The sequence below is a fragment of the Astyanax mexicanus genome, chromosome 4 (assembly GCF_023375975.1).
Source record: "Astyanax mexicanus isolate ESR-SI-001 chromosome 4, AstMex3_surface, whole genome shotgun sequence".
NCBI classification, from domain to species: domain Eukaryota; kingdom Metazoa; phylum Chordata; class Actinopteri; order Characiformes; family Acestrorhamphidae; genus Astyanax; species Astyanax mexicanus.
This window is the reverse complement of record NC_064411.1, coordinates 17251657-17270434: the sequence shown is the minus strand read 5'-3', so window position 1 is coordinate 17270434 and position 18778 is coordinate 17251657. Positions and strand designations below refer to the sequence as shown.

The window sequence follows — 18778 nt, the reverse complement described above, 5'->3', positions numbered from 1 at the left end:
ATTTCATTCATTCAGATCTAGGATGTGTTATTTGAGTGTTCCCTTTATTTTTTTGAGCAGTGTATATATATATTTACACACCGGAACATACTTATATGTATTATTATGTTATTTTTATACTATTAATAATTATAATAATAATAAATTAATATTATTATCAATATTACTATAAATAATATTTGTACAATATCTATTAATATAATATATTAACAATAATAGTTTTAAGTTTAATGTTTATTAAACATTTATATATAAACATATGACTTATTTATTTAGCCATATGTATCTGTAGGAGTATTTTATTAATGCCAAAGTACATCCTTTTGTAATTTAAATTTCAAAATATGTATCATATTGATGATTACAACACTTTTTTACATTTTTAGGGTGTAATACTGAATAAATACTGCATAATAATCGATATGTGTGGATCGATTGAGCGCGCTGTTTCAGGGGAGGATTCAACAAAGACGTTCTTTAACCTCCTTTGTTAATTTTCACGTTGCGAAGCTCTTTGGGAAACACTCGCAGAACTGGCTCGTTCTTTACTCACGTCATTCGTTAGTTCGTTCGTTATTCAGTAAGGTTGTTCGTTTTCGGGAAACCCACCCCAGAGGCTTTGTTCCAGTAGTAATAATAGTATCAGTTTATTATTCATCTACTACATCAGTCTAGTGCATTTAAGTATTTATTCAAGAATATGATTTGCTGTTTTTATTGATGTGTATATATATATATATATATATATATATATTATTATTATTTATTTATTTATCTTTTTTTAAGTTGTATAATTCTTTGTTATTTTGTATTATGTTTGATATTTATATCATACCGTTTATTATAAATACTGTTTTTGCAAATGGAGATATCTATGCAGTATATGTTTATCTACATGCTAAAATATAAATTTGGGATTTACTTTACTTAAATACTGTTGTGTGTTGTTTATATTTCATACATGATACTTTGTAATAAATGTATTAATTTACTATACACTTTAAATTGTGTTATTTATATAATTGTTTTACAGCCAGTTGCAAAAAATGTCAAAGTGCCAATAGCACAGCTTTAAATTTTCTTTCTTGAAAAGTGTTCTCTGTTCAATATTGCACAGTTCTAAAAATTTGGGGCCACAATTGGTTTTCCACTGAGGGCATATGTGTGTGGGTGTTTGTGTGTGTGTGTGTGTGTGTGTGTGTGTGTGTGTGTGTGTGTGTGTGTGTGTGTGTGTTAGTGTTAGAGCTCTGCAAATCTCTGTTGGCCCAATGGGCCAATGCTTTGGTGTTGATTTTGCATAGAGGAGTATATCTTCGCTGGCCAAATGTGGGCTGCCTGAAAAGGGCCCACGCCGTGGGGCCGACGCTATACTGGTGAGCAAATCTCCATTGGCCCAATGTGGGCTGCCTGAAATGGGCCGACGCCATGGTGCTGGTGCCGTCCCGATGAGCAAATCTCCGTTGGCCCTAAGTGGGCTGCCCATATGGGGCCGATGATGTGGGGCTGATACCGCACCGATGTGCAAATACCCATTGGTCCGATTTGGGCTGCCCGTATGGGGCCGATGGCGTGGGGCCGATACCGCACAACGTGCAAATCCCCAATGGCCCGATGTGGGCTGCCCACATGTGTGTCCGAAAAATACGGTATTGCCTTTGCCTCTGATATTGGATTGCTTGTGTATTACCTGGACTGTGTTTTCACTACTGCCTCTTGGATTACCTCTGACATTGGATCTCTCGTGTATGAACTCTTGACTATCTCTCGTTTATGGTATGGTTTTGTCTTCATTGCTCTGGTTATTGGTGATTACCCATTTTTCTGTATTGACTACGTCTTACATCTGTTTATTTTATAATAAACACGTTTTTATCAGTATCTGCACTAGGGCTGGCCCGAATAGCGTTTTTTGAGCTCCGGATATTCGGCACTGATTCGAAGCGAATATTTGAATATCGTTTTTAAAAAAAGAGGTTAAAAAAAAAAAAAAAAAGCAAATCACGGCCCCTTTAATCCACTGAAAAATGTTCAATTTGCTCTGACCGACGAGACATATTCACCCCGGATTTTTGGTGTTTTTATCCCGGATTTTTGTGTTTTCACCCCATATTTTTTCTGTGTTTTTAGCCCAGATTTCTTTGTGTTTTCATCCCGGAATTTCTGCTGCCCCACACGCGGCTTATCCGCTGCGTAAGCAGGCTAGGAGGCTGCTGCTGCACGGTTTCTCCGCTGCGTAAGCCAGCCCAGTAAATTGCTGTTTGTGTTTTCACACTTAGGCTATTTGCTTAAAAAAACAAACAAAAAAAAAAACGTTTGTTCAGGAAGTATTTTATATTCTTAAACATTGTTAATTATATTAGAGGACAGTCGTTGTAAACTGTACTTGGTCTATTTCGGTTAAAGGATTGTGCAGGGCATATTACTGATTTTGTATTTTTGCACTTGGGCTATAAGCTCAATATTAAATATTTCGTTTGTTTAGAAATTATTTTATATTTTTAAACCATGTTAAATTATATTAGAGTAGAGGAAAGTCATTGTTAATGACGTTATTGTACTTGGTCTATTTCGGTTTAAGGATTGTGCAGGGCATAGTCTTATTACTGATTTTGTATTTTTGCACTTGGGCTATAAGCTCAATATTAAATATTTTGTTTGCTTAGAAATTATTTTATATTTTTAAACCATTTTAAATTATATTAGATAAGAGGAAATTCGTTCAGACATCATTTTTGTAGGCCAGGCTTTTGTAACCGATTTAGCCCCTACTGTTGCCACATTACCCCTTACGTTTAATCTATAAATCAGTTTCGAAGAGCCTTCATTTTTTTTTTTATCATGTATAATAGAGGTCTGCGCGAGACTGATATTTAAACCCACTCTTCCATGCTCCCGCGTTTCTGTCTCGTTACCGCTCCGCAAAAAAAATTGCTTCTTTTAAAGGAGAAAAAAAACGAATATCCGAATACCAAAATTAAAAACCGAATACCTACTCAACGAACGAATATCCGAATACCCGAATATTCGGGTCCAGCCCTAATCTGCACGTGTCTGCATTCTGTGCTCACCATGACACTGATAAAATGTACCATGCAGAATTTCAGGTCCAGCAAAACCAGGCGCAGACAGCTGTTATTTATAATAATGTGCTGTGTATTTTAAGAAAAAAAAAAATATTTGTTAGCTTGAGAAATACTACGACTGGTCAAAGACCACCCCCCATAAGATGGGTATAACCCAAATAGCTTTGCTATAATGCTAAACTAATAAAATTTCTAAAATGTCTTCTACACCTGTTAATACTAAATTGACAGTGTAAAACGCACAGTTTATAAATCAACTGCTCCAGAACAAAGACAATTATTAATAATTATCAATTATTATTAATTACAAATTATTTTCTGGTTGATGTTTGTATTTTGTTTGTAATTTATCTCCCAGTCTATCTAGATTACAGAAATGTGAAATGTGAAGTAGTTTACAGACTTGGTATATGTAAAAATAAATAAAAACACCACAGGCTTATACATTAAACAGATTTTTTTCGAATTATAATTAGTTTAAACATCTATCAGTCTATCTAGAATTCAGAAAACGGAAGTTAAGCTTGATCAGCGATCTCACAGCGCCGATTTTTTGTTTTTGTTTTTAGCAACATACAAAACACAACAATATACAATAGTACAAACTCTTGTAGAGGATAATAGCTACAATTTAGAAGCTAGGGGGTGTTGTAGAAAAGAAAATGAAAGGTGGGCTACTCCCACCTCTCGTCCGGGGTACAACTTCCCCTGCGTGTTCGTTTGATAGAGAGAGTCAGACAGGTGGAGTGAAGCTGAAAGCAAACCAAGTATTTATTACAAAGTACTGAATATTCAGGAGAACCAATACATATAAGACAGTGTTACAGCCGTCTCAGTAAGAGTTCTGACCCCCTCTGATCTGACTCCATGTTTTATACCCCAAATGACGTGGAACCTGCTGATGAGGCGTTACTAACGATTAGCTCATGTTAATATGCATAATTTCACGTGTTAGTACTCAAGTTTCACGTGTCTGACCGGACCACTAGTGTTGACCTTGACTGTGTTCTTCCAGAATGGAACATCGTGGCACTATCTGTGTGAGTATGCGTCACCCCCCGCTTTGAAGTAGAGGTTTTTTAGGGAGGCAATCACTCATCCAAAGGCTGCTTTGATCTAATAGCCTTTTTGTAGCAAATTAGCCCCGTACCAGTCGAATTGATGACCGTTAGTTAGGGTCATGCAGTAGAACAAAATACTTCAAGCCTGAGCTACATCTCATATGTTATATGTTAATGTGGGTTAATCTGTCATATAATAAAGTCTGTGTTAGTCACATGCCATATCAAACAATGTTTTACTATATGTGTAAAGGATATATTGTGATTATTGGTTAATCTTTTATATAAATGCGTGTAAAATACACTGTGAGTAAAAATGATCAAATATAATGTGAGTATTGGTTAATGCCTATAAAATACAAGGTTTCACACAATAATTATGTAATTATAGATACTAAGATAAGTAATCATTATTGAAAGATATTTGTCAATACACTCAAGGTAAAATAAACCGTTACTCTTTAATTCTCCCTTTTGACGTATCAACCAGATACGTCAACACATCGTAATTCCTCCAAATATGTATTTACATATGTTCAACACTTGATAAACATATGTGTGAACATTTAGCTAATGGTGGGAGCGAAAACCTGTTCCGGCAGCCTTCCAACCAATTTATGACAGGAAAAATTCTCCCACGGTCCCTCTGCCACCAGGCGACCAAAAATTCGAACTCTATCAAAGGAGGAAGTGACATCATTGCAATAAAGTCATCCCCAAGACTGGTTGGTTTCCAGCATTTCCTCTTGCTCTTCCTCACACTCCAGTATAGGTCGGTTTATCTGTAGCTCTAACTTTGATCCATCCCACAGGGTCATTACCACTTACATCCACCCGGACCCCTATGAAAAATGATTTTTCCCCATTAGGATCAGATTGCCACTCTAATGCAATGGTTATCAGATTATTTATCGGACCATTATCCCTTTGTATGTTAATACTATTCCAGTTCTCCCGCTCACGAGTCGCCCAGCGTTCGCTTGGATCCCAATTAACATGCGTTGACCTAATTACGGTTTCCCACTTGTTACAAGGTCTGGCCTTGTAAGCTGTTTGGTCGGTGTTATGAGTGATTCTCATGAAGCTGCAGGGAACATGTTCATGACAATTTTTTTTTTTTTTTTTTTAATCAGTACTTAATTCACAAAAACTCCGATATTGTGTGTAAAGCAAATAGGTAGTACTGTATGGATCAATTGTTCATATAAAATTATTTTTATATAAATTAAATAAAAAATATATGGAAATTCACATTACCGTTATGTGTCCGTACCCCTTCTTTCTAATTTTAAGTTAAACCATATTAAAAGTACTAAGCATATCGAATCAATAAAATAGATTAAAGTCATTTAAAATATCACCATTTATACATAATATAAATATTATTTGTGTTGAACAAAAAATGTACTTGATTTTAAACAAAATAACTGTGTCCGAACAATTTTTCTCATTACCGTTTCATGATTTTACCCCCCTAAAAAAATTACACTGTGCCTTCAAATTGATCAGCTATCCCATGATGCATCACGTCAGAGACAAGCTTCAAAATGGAGATAAGATCAGTTGGACACTATTCTCTCCCTTTGAGAAATCTGTGTTAATATTACTAAAACTGTCCTCAATTACACTGTGTATTATCATTACCCATATGGTTTAATACTCATTACTTTTAAAAATATAAAAATAAATTATTTCATGAATATTATCACAATATAAGGCTTTGACAGCTGGCAAAGTTATAGGTTGTTAGCATATTAGCATTTTAAGTTATGTGTGAAATTAGCTAAGAGCATCTCATTACCATTTAATTGTGTTCTCATTACCGTTATGGATCTAAAATGTTAATTTTTTAAAAGTTTCACATCTTATCATAACTTTTCTTCATTTTACTATAGTATACCCCTCCATTAATTAAAAAAATTAAAAGATATTTTACAAATGTTGTATCGGTAATGAGAGTTGCTTAACTATAAATAAATAAATAAAAAAGATCAAAGTAATTGTCAAGGACTGTGCTGTTAAGTTGATGGGATTTTGTTGTGGAACTATTAATCAAAAATTAATCATCAAAAAATGTTTTGAACCGGTTGATCTAGCTTCGTCATTTACTGTAACGGTAATGAGAATTATTCTGGATCTTATAAGATTCAAATGATAATAAAATTCTATTTTAGCTTCTCAACTTGAAAAAAAATAATGTTGCAATGAGGTGAAAAACTTTTTATGTTAATGTGAAGGTCTTCGTGAGAATCACCCTTATGGTTACACTTAAGATTATCATCACGGGACCAACACAAGTACACCGCTTCCCCCTTGGACCCCTGCTTACCACAAGTAACCACGTCGCATAAGTTCACTGTCCATATTGTCATCTCACCCCAATATTAGTCTAATTCTATACCTCCCCAGCGCCTGATGCATTTTGAGTTAGGCTGATTGATGGTTGATCGTTTGGTTCTATTAAGCTGTGTGGGCTGGTCTTTAGCTGTTGCGTTTGTCGGGTGTACGGTTGCTGATGTGTTTACAATTGTTCCCTCTACCGTTGTTAGTTGTTCTTGCTTTGATACGATGGCCAATGTTATTATCATGATACCCATGAGGGCAACGGTTATTATTATCTGGAGCCATATTGGAATAGCCAGAGGAAATGCTTGTCCGTTATAGTATCCGTACTTTGACCTGTCCCACTCCCTTTTTCCGTACCAAGCCATTATTAAACCAAAAATGTGTTTTCCCTCTAAGTTTTCCACTATTTAGTAAACTTATTATCTATAGCTCTATATGTGTAAGTGTTAAGGTTACAGAGTGTATATATTTTTTTTTTTTTACAATTTCGTTTTTTCAAGAGTCTTTCGGCCACCTGTAAAGGAAAGCAATGTTCAGTACAACCTGTAAAGAAAAAATAATGTGTTCCCCCCCTACTTTAGCAAATCACAGTTTATAACCCTATATGTGTAAATGTTAAAGTTGCAATTCGTGTTGTTCGTTTCTTCTTTCTTCTTGTTTCAGGGTTCTGAAGGTATACTACCTTGATGTCTGCAATATCAGTGAATGAAAAGTATGAGTTGGTGTGTGATAAGACTATGTGTGTTTTTTAATGAGATGTGTTTAAGAGTCTCTGTATGTAGTGTACTTTGACGCAATCGAAACGTTGTTGAATGAGTCACTCCCTCAATTCCTCTCCTCGGTCACAGCCATGCTGTGTGCTGTCTGCTGCTGTGCTCTGAGAAATCTTTTCTCTGCTGTGGCCAGGCCAGGCCCGTGCTGCGGGGGCTCTGCTGCCCCTCCTTCCTGCTGCTGCTGCTGCGGGGTGAGTGTGCTACCCCTCCTTCCTGCTGCGGGCCTCCATCTGGGTCAGACGATTCAGCTGCTGTGCTCACCTCTCCCTCTGGCTCTCTAAGCGATCTCTGTTGTTGCACAGCTGTAGAACCCTCGCCTGTCAGTTGATCTGTATACGTTGTTCTCTCAGTCACCTGGAAAGGCCCAATCCAGGCAGACTCGTTCCCCTTTCGTGCGCAATGGCGGAGGAACCCTCACTCCGTGTCTGTATTGGTCCACCTTTGCACCACGTTCTCCTTCTCCCCCTGTGTAAACAGATCTGAAACGAAACTTTTGTATTCGTTATAATCACGTTTAAGGTTCACTATTCATTTTGGAAGTCTTTTAAGGCGTCCTCCGTGTCTCCTTCCTGTAAGTTAAAATACATGGTTAAAATACATTTATCAGACTTGACTTGAGCTCTAATTTCCCCTTGGAAGTTAATTATTTCATATTTAAATTTTGTCTGTGCACAGATTTCAGCCCAATTTTGTTTTCTTACCTTCTTCAGTTGTCCTGATTTTCAGTTATACTCAATCATGATCTTTACTGTCAAAAGTGCTTTAAATCCCTAACATTTAGTCATTTCTTTAAATCCCTAACTTTTAGGAATTTTCAATTTTAAATTGCAACATTTAATTATCATCACCATTAATTACTTTCTTTTACCTTTCTTTTGTTCACATCCCTCTCCCTTTTAGTGTAACTGCTTCCCTGTGGCTCTGTTATATTCAAATTAGCTCTTACAAACACTACTAATGTTCACCACCCAGTTTACCACTAGACACACACTATTTCTCATACATGCACACACTCACAAACTCAAACACTTCCACTCTCACAAACACTAACCAAGCTAAAGATCACACACCTCAACTCTGCAGCATCATTGTACAGACCATATTTTACTGCTTCACAGCACAAAACTGCTGCTTTAAACGCACCTGCTGTTAAGCCTCCCACTTAAAGCTTCCTGTAGATCTTCTCATATTGTATTGGTAATACTATATAGATAATAGATAAGAAACAAACACCTGGAAATACATCTAAATCATGTTTTTTACATAGATCGTAATGATCAGCTGCTCTATTTTCCCCTCCATATCCACACTGATTGATAGAATATCAGGGCCCAAAGTTTTAAACTCAGCACAAACTACACATAATGTGGCTTCTGTCTCAGGAATGGTTCCATATTGATGTACTGGGCTTTCTTGGGTTACTTTTGCTTGGACTTTAGAATCACTGTTTGTGGCTATATTATTTTACCTGCCACTTTAATTTGCTGCAGTGTGTTATTTTACTAAGAAATTATGTTTCTGACTTTTTCAATTCCCAAGATTTTATTAAACCTTGATTTCTATATTTAGTTGATTTTATTTAGTGCTTTAAAAATTGGGAGAAGTGGAACGTGATTATTTTTCTCTGTATCAATCGTTCCATTACAAACAATGATATTGGCACTATCAATGAATTTTATGCTTTGCTTTGTTCTTGTTATTATAGCAAATAAAATCCAAACAATGCTTTTACATTTCCTGATAAATATTTTCAATATGTATTTATGCATATACAATGCCAAGCAGATTGCTTTCCACAATTATCAACAATACATCTATTTCCTTAAACAATTTATCAAACCCCACACATTGTTTTTCTTGTTCAAAAAATGGCTTACATGTTGAATAGTGAAAGTTAATTTTGTGTCTACATTTCATATTTTAAAGTTAGGATTGAGTTTGTCTTAAAAGCTAAAACTTTTACAATATTGCTGAAAGTAATTGCTCATCCGCATAGTGGTTGTTTTAAAACCATACTTTAAAAAGATAAACAAGCTAAAAGTTTAAAAAAAAAATGCTCTACGTCTATAAAATAATGATTGGTCAAAAAATTTTAGTAATAGTGGTGAGGGATGAAAAAGGTAATAGGTTTAAAAAGTCAAGAAAAAAGGTAAAAAATAATGGCTGGGCGAATAATGGTGGTAATAATGGTGATCTATTTACATCTCCCCCTTTTTCTGAAACAGAATTTCTGTTTCAGAAAACTTAACACAAAATTGCTCCACCCTCTGTTGTCTTTCCCCTGTCCACTGGGCTGGTCTACCCTGCACAAGCCTCCACTGACACACACCCCATCACTCCATTCATCCACTCACTCTCCCCCTGGGTTGCGCGTCCCCTCCACGATGTTTTCTCCGTTTTCTGTTAAAATGCATGTGGTGGTCAGATCGAGACTGTGCCTGCCTTAGGTTGTCCCGTTGTATTACGTTGGGATCTTACCCGTCTTTGGCTAACCAGCCTATCACACTGAACCACACACAGCGTAGCAGCACTATTTTATCAAGATTCAGTGCCGTAGAGTTCCTGACAGTTAGGGAACGCAACCCCAGGTCTGTCGTACTTTCATAAATTCACACTCTGATGTGTTTACCGTGAAAGCCTGTGCAAGGCACCAAGTACCCATAGTTTATTATAGATTATTACTGTATACATATTTCATTTATTACCATCATTATCACCTGTTCTCGTCCACGTAAATTAGCTCAAATTATTTGCTTTGATGACACTGCTCTGGACTAGACCCAAACGAGTGCATGTCAATGAATAATTATTCAGATTTGGCATCTGTACCTGAAAGGTGTACCACAAGGTTAAATTTTGGTCCAGGTTTATTTAATATATATATACATAAATTATAGTGCTGGCTCTGCTTCTCAGATTGCAAACTTTACCATTATGCAGATGAAACAATTTTATATTGCTTAGCTGATTTTGTTCATGCTACAGCCAGAAAATTATGCATTTGTTTTATAGGTGGCATTGTATAAGCATGAAAACTAAATTTATGCTGTTTTCCAGATCTCTTTTTAGTCTAATTTAATACTATACAGAAAGAAAGTGAAGCAAGTTCTTCATTGCAGAAAGTAAAGCAAGTTCTTCATTGCAGAAAGTAAAGCGTATTGAAAGCAAAATAGAAGGCTCAATTTTTTAATATATTTGATTATGTCCCCTTTATCAGAAAGATACCAAATTCCCTGTAGCTTGAAATAGATGCAACACTGCGTTTCCTTTAAAAAAATAATAATAAAAAAATAAAAATAAGGTTTTCCTCACTGGTTTCTGAAATCTACTATCGCTCTTAAGATAATCAAGATATTAGCATAGACGGATATCCATGAGATCATAGAGAAATGAGATATTACATTTGTCTTATATAAGTCTCATTCAGCCAGCACTGAACTGAGATCAGTCTGAATAAGAAACGAATAGTAAGATAATTGACTAAATCACCTGATAGAAAAAGCTGTGTTTGGAATGGCTCGCTCATTAATTCATTCACTATTAACTATGTAGCATTTTTCTATTTATTGAACTGGTTATTTAAGAATCAAACAAGAAACCATATTTATGTGTCCTGCTCTGAGGACATCTTACGCAGCAGTACTGCATGGCATAGTATATTTTGGAATTTCTAGCATACATCTTCTGTACAATATTATTATAATATAATGTAATTAATAGTGAACTATATGGGGAAAAATATACTGCTGAGTTTCGACAAAGCATTGTAAAAATGGCCAATCCAAATTGCTTAGTAGTTCTGCAATAGGAGACGATTCCGAAACAGCCACACACAGTCATTTTTTCATTATTAGCTTTGCTTATATAATATAGAGTTAGACACATGTCCCTGTTAGGTTAGGGCCCCCAAGATATAGTCCAATACCCAAAATTAAGCTAATTATTTTCCTCAATTCTGACTCCCCTTTTTCTTTTTTCTTTTTATTTTGTATTTGTGTTGCTAACCAACCCCATAATCCTTTTATTAAATTCTCTAAATTCTCTAATTATTTATCCAGTCACACACCTCTCTGACATTATTCAACAACTTAATTATTTATATTAACACTTCCCCAACCTTGCTTACATTAAAGTACACTGTACTCATGATTGGGTATTCACATTTTCACATTTATTTTTGGAACTGTCTTATAACGTATGCATATGTATATTATATTATATTTCTATTTCACATTAGTCACTTTCGTAATCGATGTCATCGCACTTTACTCTGTTAATTATTTAATTATTTATGACCATTAGTAATATCTACTGCACTGCTCCGTTTACAAATAGATCTTTACCTTGTATAGTTAGGTTTTTTGCCCTTATATTTTCTTATATATATATATATCTATCTACCCATACAAAAGCCTTTTCCCCCTGTTCACCTCTGTCCCCCATTTTCACTGTGTATTACTCTATTTCCCTACTGAACTGATGTTCTATTTTCTATGATATCTCACAAGTGTTAATTCACAAATAACCAACTTCTCAGTCTAAAACCAAGAAGCTGAACCAACTCCACCTACTTCACCTTGGACTCCTCCCCTGCAGTGGGACTCATCCATTCCTATTTCGTTGACACACAAGAGTTCGTACACTCAACCAATCACATCGCTCGCAGGAACCCTGCGCACACACATTTCAGTAGCACTCACTCTGTTTCACACACACTGTAACGCATACGCACACACTTATGTTGCATTCAGTCTGTCTCGCACACACTGTAACGCATACGCACACACTTTTTTCAGTCTCACAGTTCCACACACAAGTCTAACACATACGCACACACATTTCAGCCTCACAGTTCCACACACAAGTCTAACACATACGCACACACATTTCAGCAGCGCTCACTCTCTCGCACACAGTCTAACACATACGCACACACATTTTCACGCTCACAGGTGCACCTCCACAGTATCATGCAATAACTATTAATTCAATAACTTTTAAAAGTTCGTAGTAGGTACAGCGTATACTAATTTTTTACGAAATGTTTTGAACAGGAACAACATCTGTTTATTTTTAATACAAACATAAGAGATTTACAGTAGGAACAGCGTCTACTCTTCCGAATTAAAAAATAGAGAGGTCGGAACAGCTTCGACCCGAGCAGGGACAGCTTCTGCTCTTTTTAACCAAATAAAATAGATAAGAACAGGTACAGCGTCTGCTCTTTTGAATTAAAAATAGAGAGGTCGGCACAGCTTCGACCCAAGCAGGTACAGCTTCTGCTTTTTTAAACCGAATAAAAATAGAGGTGAGTAGGAACAGCGTCTACTCTGGCTTTTTGCGAGCGGATCAAGATCGAGGTGAGCCTACACCTGGCCGTTATCCGAACTTCTCGTCAGAAGCCGGGGGGGCACGCCAACTCCCAATCCTTAACCCTTGAGTAGGAACAGCATCTACTCTTTTACAAACCCTTGAGTAGGAACAGCATCTACTCTTTTACAAACCCTTGAGTAGGAACAGCATCTACTCTTTTTTATAAACCCTTGAGTAGGAACAGCATCTACTCTTTTTTATAAATAGCTTGGTATGCTTCCTGCTCTCCTCCGGACAGCAGCCAGAGCGCCGCTCCACTCAAATTTGAAATAGCCAATATGCAGAATTTGATTAAACAGGCTCTGCTTACCTGGTTTGTTAAGTTCGGCCGTGAGTGGATCAGTGCCGGATGCTGTCCTTCGTCAGACTCGTTCAGAGGCCGGGGTCACCAAATTGTTGTAGAAAAGAAAATGAAAGGTGGGCTACTCCCACCTCTCGTCCGGGGTACAACTTCCCCTGCGTGTTCGTTTGATAGAGAGAGTCAGACAGGTGGAGTGAAGCTGAAAGCAAACCAAGTATTTATTACAAAGTACTGAATATTCAGGAGAACCAATACATATAAGACAGTGTTACAGCCGTCTCAGTAAGAGTTCTGACCCCCTCTGATCTGACTCCATGTTTTATACCCCAAATGACGTGGAACCTGCTGATGAGGCGTTACTAACGATTAGCTCATGTTAATATGCATAATTTCACGTGTTAGTACTCAAGTTTCACGTGTCTGACCGGACCACTAGTGTTGACCTTGACTGTGTTCTTCCAGAATGGAACATCGTGGCACTATCTGTGTGAGTATGCGTCACCCCCCGCTTTGAAGTAGAGGTTTTTTAGGGAGGCAATCACTCATCCAAAGGCTGCTTTGATCTAATAGCCTTTTTGTAGCAAATTAGCCCCGTACCAGTCGAATTGATGACCGTTAGTTAGGGTCATGCAGTAGAACAAAATACTTCAAGCCTGAGCTACATCTCATATGTTATATGTTAATGTGGGTTAATCTGTCATATAATAAAGTCTGTGTTAGTCACATGCCATATCAAACAATGTTTTACTATATGTGTAAAGGATATATTGTGATTATTGGTTAATCTTTTATATAAATGCGTGTAAAATACACTGTGAGTAAAAATGATCAAATATAATGTGAGTATTGGTTAATGCCTATAAAATACAAGGTTTCACACAATAATTATGTAATTATAGATACTAAGATAAGTAATCATTATTGAAAGATATTTGTCAATACACTCAAGGTAAAATAAACCGTTACTCTTTAGGGGAGCATACACAAACATACAGACTAGAGGAGCAACGTAATAAAATGATAATCTTAGACAAAAGCTTACTAGAGATCTGGTGTGAGATGATAATAGCAGTTTTCGATTTTCTTAATTTACTTAATGAAGAATAATATGACTTAAATTCATTAACGAAACGGGGGACATGTGGAATTTTGCTAAAAGTAAAATTATATTTATGGCATCAGAGAAAGCTGAACTTAAGTTTTTCATATAAAACAAAATGTCCTCCACCTCAAAAGAAGGAATATTAAGTTTGATATTAATCCAATTTCTGATGTCCATCCAAAAAGTGTGTGAATATTGACATGAAAAAAACAAATGCTCCAGAGATTCATTTACTGACTTACAAAAAGTACATAATTCAACATCAAATTTGAATATTTTTTCAAGAAACAGGGCTACAGGATAAATCATATTTATAATTTTGAAATGGGTCTCCTTCACTTTAGGAGATATGGGCCAGTTAACAAATTTGGAATAATCAAAAGTCATATTTATATTCTTATTATTAGGAAGTTTCTTGAAAGAAGCTCCATTATATTCATAGTAAATCTTCTGTTTCAAATCATCATTGATAGTCTTATTATTACACTTGGAGTCAACTAAATTACAGTCGTTCACTTTTAATGTGGGCATCGAAACAGTCACCTTTGAATATAAAATGACTTGTTTGATTAACTGAATCAATGCTAAAGGAATCGCTTTGCACACCTTCTTAACATCTTTAAAACTCCAAAGATTATATTGACGTATATTTGAGCATACATATTTGCAAGCAGGGTTATTTACCATTAAGCAGGGTTATTCACTATTATTCTATATATTTTCCACACAGAATGGCCTCTGGACCACAGGGAACAGATGGAGTTAGGCTCTAACTTAAACACATTAGAAAGGGGAACACTTCTTTCCCCTCCCATACATTGAGTCAGACTTACTTATGTATGTGCGCTATAGGAGCGTACGTTAAGTGTTTCCAGATGTGAGGTGTTTTCAAACATAAAAGGCTGGACTTCAGCAATTCAAGCCAGAGAGCTACAGATCAGATTTGAGAAAACAACTCTCTCCAAGCAAACCTGGGTGCTTGTTGATGATGCTGTTCTTCGTACTAATTATTATTTTTTCTGTAATAGATTTTCTTATATACAAAGAACAGTATCAGCGAAGACTTATTTCATGCATCTACATGACATCACAGCTCAAGATTCTACAGCTTGCTAATTTAACAGAAAACTCCATATTGTACTGTATTAATACACAGAATAAAACATGTTAGCAAATTAAAGTATCTTTGTCCATGCTGTTTAATAAAAACTGTTAAAACACTGTAATAATAATTATACTTAATAATAATAATACTTAATAATAATTATACTTAATAATATTTAGTAACAATAATACTTAATAATTAATAATAATCAGATTATTATTAAAATTATTATTATTATTATAATACAATGCAATACATACGTGAATGTGACAATAAGAATAAGAAGTCACTTCACACTTTGACATTGTTTAAAAAAAATACACAACTAAACAACCAGCATTGTCAGGTCCTCGCCCTGTTTTGTCTGTTCTTGTGCCTGTTGTGTTGTTCCCACGTGACCCCTGCTTCTCTGTGTCCCCTGTCTCAGTAATTTTCCACCACAAGTCTCATTTGTAGCTCCGCCCCTACCCCAGGTGTTTCCAATTCTTGTGTGTTTCAAGTCACTATAAATATCCCTCCTCTGTCACTTGTCCCTGGTCGGTCTTTGCACTAACCTCTGTTGTTTTGTCTCTCTGTGTTTCTCCGTGTTTCATAGCCCTAGTCCTTGCTCTGTGTTTTTCTCTGTTTATTTCTTGTTTGTTTTTTTCTAGTTTCTTGTTTAGCTCCGTGTTCCCTAGCTCCCTGTATATACCCTGCTTTGTGTTTATTTCTAGTTTAGCTCCTTGTATATATTCCCTGTTTGTTTATCGTTATTATTTTCTCTAGTTTGTTTATGTTCTCTAGTCCCCCTCGTTTATTTTGGTTTATTATCTTTGTTACGTGTTTACTTGTTTCTTTGTTTATCTTTGTTATTTATTTAATAAATTATTATTTGTTTTGCCCTTACCTGCACTTGCGTCCGTCTCCTCGTCTACCTGCCTGGGTCACCCACCGTAACAAGCATTATAGATAGATACTTTATTTTATTTATCCCGATGGAATTTTAGGGAATTTATACACTTAAAGAATGGAAAAAACTGAGAAGAAACAGAATAGAAGAAACTAACATTTTGGTTGAGAAATATTTGGCATTATGAAGTAAAAATGAAGTATATCCTGTTAATTACTTATGATCTGAGCCAATAGTTTAAGGAATTTTAATAATAAAGAATATTTAAACATTTGTCATTTAAAAAGTTTAGGCATTTTACAATGTTTGTAACTGTTGTAAGCATGGTTAATTGATGTACATTTATTATAAATGTTACCAGTATTTTAAATATTTTGTTAAACATATACAGATATGTCTAGCGACATGATTTATTGTTTAATTAAAGAAGCAATATGGAGAAAATAAATTTCTTTAGCCACTGACAGCATGTTTTATACTAGGCGAATAGTATAAATATGTAGATTTCAGAGGTTTGACTGTACTAAAACTAGTGTTGCTGGGTAATACAGTTTTGCGCTGGGACTTTATTAATGTTTTCTGACTCAGGAGACATAACTCTTTGACAAAATTAACATTATACGAAAAAATGTATTTCTTTCAGCCACTGAAAGCATGGTAAAATTTACTTTAGCACATAAGTGCCACACTTCTTTACCAATGCGAACCTAAATCACTGGGAATTGGAAGAACTAAGACTAACTTGGCTGAAGATAAGTTTCTAACTTTAACTCGGAGCATACTAAACGTGGTCAGCTCCGTTTCTAGAACAGGTAATTGAATCAGGCAACACTAAGATTTACCGGAGATAGAACTAACATCACAATAAAAGTCCCGTCCTTTTATACAAATATCATTTTTATGTTATAATTATTATATTTATAAATACAGTTATTGTAGCTAACATTTTCACCATTTGACCAAAAAAATAAAATACAAACCGTATTCAGAATAATGATCCTTATTGATTTATTCCCAATACTTCTGTTTTGTTCAAAGCATCTACTAAACCGTTTAATTTACCACTTAAATACAAATTCAGACGCATTAAACAGCTAAACAATGTCTTCTTTATTATATCTGAACTGTTGTGTTAATGCTCCAGCCTGATGCTTCATTTACACTACCTAGCACTGAGTCTTGTGAAGCAGTTTTGTGTTAAATCCACCCTGTTCACTCTGTAACACAAGCACCCGTCCACCTGACCCTCTATTTCTGTAAACATATATTACTGTGAGAATTCTGATTCAACATACCATTATATTAATAAGGCACTCTGTGTTGAACATTGGAGTAAAATAAATGATATTGGGCGGATATAATCTGCTTCTGATAGATACAATAAACAAACCAATGATAAATATTTTCAGCTATACAAAGAGCTGATCAGTTAGCATAGCATGTAACTCCTTGAAAGTACACCTACAACTTGGAAAGTAATAGTTATCTACACTTTATGAATAAACAGCAGTGTAGGTACTTACAGGTATCTGAATGCACACAAGAATTAAATGTCCTCGGTAATCCCACAAAACTTTACTAAGCTGCACACCGTCCACTATCTCCACTGTTCCTCTACAGAAGTCCTCTCTATCTGTGGTATGCAAGCCCCCAACTGAGGCCCCTCAGTCTCAGCATCGCTCTGATTGGCTAAACAAGAGGAGCCATGAGGGTTGCAGGCACTGTGGGTGGGACTCAGTGGAGGAGCTATTTAGCTCCTGAAGATAGTCTTTGGGCCAACTCTTGGCTCTTTGTAACAGTAATTGTTCAAAAATTAAGAAAGTTGTGTTCACATACACTCATATTAAAGTGATTATCCAGACAAATTATCATTGACCTTACAAAAGATCATGTGTAATTAATATTAAAATGAACTAATTTTCTAAATGTTTTTACTAAACAAGTTCTCAGCTGTGTAACGTATATATATATAAAAAACCCTGTTCTTTTGCAAATAATTTATTTATTATAGTAACTACTTTTATAAAATATACTATATTGTGCATGATATTCACATATTTTAACACTTAACAAAAGAATTAACGTAAGTGTATATATTCATACATATGAAAATTAAGTTATTCTTGCTGTAAGAAAGGAGCATTGCCTTCATCTAGTGTCATTAAGATGTTCTGCATGTTATATAAATAATCTCAGGTGTGTTTGTGGTTCTAATAATGATAAAAAACATTACGTGTTAAAGAACAGATTCTTCTATAAAATCTCTGCAGGTCCTATTTACCATAATAAGAACAGAAACATTGACCAAGACTGGCTGATTGGCTAGATTTGGGGGTTTAATTTAAATTAAACTCAAATAAATTCTAATTTCAAACACTGTGTCTCCACAATTAAACCACAGTAACATTAAAATATATAAAATATCAAAATATTAGATGACTTGCTGTAGATGGGGAGTTCCTTCCTGATATTAAATGCAGGTATCTGGAAGACTAAAACTAATGTTGATCTATTCAATAACGTACAAAGACTTTAAATAAATTACATCCATTATACAGCACAAGATACAATTCAGAATTATAATTATCTTTATATATTTGATATAAAAGGAAACATGCAATAGCTTGAAAGACAGAACTGTATAGCTAATTATATTAAAAAATATCCGTCTTTTATGTCTGACTGAGAGAGCCTGTAGAGAAAAAGAATATATGAACTATACGAAACAGTGAGTAATGTTTTAAA

At 35.3% G+C, this 18778-nt stretch overlaps 2 protein-coding genes and 1 pseudogene across 2 annotated transcripts in view; 1 reads left to right on the top strand and 2 right to left on the bottom strand.

Annotated features, from left to right (window-relative positions):
* Positions 1-17698, bottom strand: part of LOC125801219 (zinc finger protein 585A-like) — a 30316-nt pseudogene extending 12618 nt beyond the window's left edge.
* Positions 1-18778, top strand: part of LOC125801678 (zinc finger protein 160-like) — a 289977-nt gene that overhangs the window by 159935 nt on the left and 111264 nt on the right. The window lies entirely within an intron of this gene.
* Positions 1-18778, bottom strand: part of LOC125801360 (zinc finger protein 239-like) — a 151085-nt gene that overhangs the window by 51128 nt on the left and 81179 nt on the right. The gene's annotated exons all lie outside the window — the stretch shown is intronic.